The 2,928-nt window shown below is 33.9% G+C and overlaps 1 pseudogene; it reads left to right on the forward strand.

Annotated features, from left to right (window-relative positions):
* LOC107748977 (uncharacterized) overlaps positions 1–2,928 on the forward strand; it is a 29,530-nt pseudogene that overhangs the window by 25,696 nt on the left and 906 nt on the right.

Here is a 2,928-nt window from a genome sequence, read left to right on the forward strand (position 1 = left end):
ATAAATAATCTTTCCATTGATGTATGGTTTGTTAGGATAGGACAATATTTGGCCGAGATACTACTATTAGAAAATCTGGAATCTGAGGGTACAAAAAAAAATCGAAATATTGAGAAAATCGCCTTTAAAGTTGTCCAAATTAAGTTCTTAGCAATGCATATTACTAATCAAAAATTAAGTTTTGATATATTTACGGTAGGACATTTACAAAATATCTTCATGGAACATGATCTTTACTTAATATCCTAATGGTTTTTGGCATAAAACAAAAATCAATAATTTTGACTCATACAGTGTATTGTTGGCTATTGTTACAAATATACCCGTGCTACTTAAGACTGGTTTTGTGCTCCAGGGTCACATTTATATAACAGAAACAGCACATCTGTTGCCAAAGGCTTGTCATGTTTTCTCAAAAATATTCTAGGTGCCAAATTAAACTGTCAACATGAAGATGCCAAAAATCTTTACAAATATGAGCACTTAACCTGCATGTTATCTAAACTACTCTATCTACTAAAGATCTGTGGCTGGCTGCAAAAATGTATGTGTATATAAAGGTGTGTGTATGTAGTCATTACTTATCCTTATTTATTAGTTTATTTATATATTAAGAGACGAATCAATTCATTCTCCAAACCATATGCCAAAGGCTCACGGAGACAAGGGAGTCTATTTATTATATATAATAAAAAAAAGAGGCCCCTGCCTATGTGTGTGTGTGTAAGCCCTATTTAAAATAATTTCATTAGTAATTTTTTTTTGTACTTTTAAATTTTAACTCCTTTTCAGTTTTGCACATAGTTCAGTCCCACGTTTTGTATACTCACTTTTTACTTGCATTCATTTTTCAAATGTAACCGTGAAATCTATAATATATTGTTAAGCAGTTTTTATGACCTTATTCATCTCTACATGATTAATTTGTACTTTGAATAATCATTTGTCATGCCACTCTTCAGATGAACTGATAAAGGTGAAAGATGATTAAAAATAGTGAAACACTTAATTAGTGTGCAGTCATAGCATCTGTTACATATGCACTGCTCCTTAGAGATACTAACTTTGTTGGACTTTTTTTTTTTTACATGTTATTTGTCAACAGCCTATGTACAGTGCACTTATTTTTAGTGATTTCTTTTTCAGATTAATTATCATGTTTGTAGTGGCTATTCTGTAGTTCTTATATTGGTGGGGCTCATTTTCTTGCCTATTACTCTCAGAAAAAAAAGTATAAAATCTGTCACTGGGTCATTACATGTTCAAAAGGTATACCTTTGTACCTTATTTACCCCGAAAGGCTTCCTATTGGTACCTTAAATGTACATATTGGTATCTAAAGAGTATATTTTGGTACCTTTTGAAAGGGTACTGCTCCAGTGACAGCTTTTGAACCTTTTTTCGAAGATAGGGTTCACAAGCTCCTGCAAGAAAGAAGCCAGAACATGCTAGCAACCACCCAGCAAGGTGCTGAAAACTATACTGTAATTTGACTTTGTTAACCTTATCCTTATGTTTCTGGTGCAGTGTGAGCGCTCTGTGCTGCAGAGAGCCTGGCTCACCCGGAGAAAGAGACACATCAGGAACAGAGTGTCTGCTGATTGCTCAGCCACCGTTAACAACACGCTATTGACTCAGGTAAATCAGACGCAGTCCACCACTCTTTGAAATCTCGCCATGTTAGCACAAGAAAAACAGGGTCATCGTGCACTTACGATTTCTAATAGCTATTAGGTCACGGCAATCTGGTCTGTGCTTAATCAAACCAGTGTGCCTGTGAATAAACACATAAACTTTGACTTTCACCTTTAATGTTCACAGTGTCTTATCAGTGTTAGACAATGTGGAACATATTCTAGATTACTAGAACATTTGCATTAATTTTCAACAGATGAACAAGTCCAAGACAGTCATAACGCAGAGGCTGTCATCAAAGGCTCCCTTGTGATAGATATATATATATACACACACACACACACACACACATAGTTATATATAACTATGCTTGCAGATAATATAATATTACTGAAACTAAAGGCCACTTAAGTGTACTTAAAGAGAGCATACTTTGTTTCTGAACACACTTCAGTACACTTTTAAAAAAGTGCACTTTGTTATAATGTTAAACATTAAAGTATATTTTTAAGGCTCACGGAGACAAGGGAGCCTATTTATTATATATAATAAAAAAAGAGGCCCCTGCCTATGTGTGTGTGTGTAAGCCCTATTTAAAACAATTTCATTAGTAATTTTTTTTTGTACTTGATTTTCACAAAATTGTAACTCCTTTTCAGTTTTGCACATAGTTCAGTCCCACTCACTTTTTACTTGCATTCATTTTTCAAATGTAACCGTGAAATCTATAATATATGTTTAAGCAGTTTTTATGACCTTATTAATCTCTACATGATTTATTTGTACTTTGAATAATTATTTGTCATGCCACTCTTCAGGTGAACTGATAAAGGTGAAAGATGATTAAAAATAGTGAAACATTTAATTAGTGTGCAGTCATAGCACCTGTTACATATGCACTGCTCCTTAGAAGATACTAACTGTTATTTGTCAACAGCCTATGTACAGTGCACTTATTTTTAGTGATTTCTTTTTCAGATTAATTATCATGTTTGTAGTGGCTATTCTGTAGTTCTTATATTGGTGGGGCTCATTTTCTTGCCTATTACTCTCAGAAAAAAAAAAGTATAAAATCTGTCACTGGGTCATTACATTTTCAAAAGATATACCTTTGTACCCCGAAAGGCTTCCTATTGGTACCTTAAATGTACATATTGGTATTAACCATAAGACAGTAGAAGTAATTATAACATTTCAGTAACACTTTATTTTAAGGACCAAATTCTCACTATGAACCCAGACAGCAGACAGTTTCGGCCCAGATCCGGCCCACATCTGGCCCGCATGGATTTC

Source organism: Sinocyclocheilus rhinocerous, unplaced genomic scaffold, assembly GCF_001515625.1.
Source record: "Sinocyclocheilus rhinocerous isolate Xijiao unplaced genomic scaffold, SAMN03320098_v1.1 scaffold470, whole genome shotgun sequence".
Lineage (NCBI taxonomy): Eukaryota > Metazoa > Chordata > Actinopteri > Cypriniformes > Cyprinidae > Sinocyclocheilus > Sinocyclocheilus rhinocerous.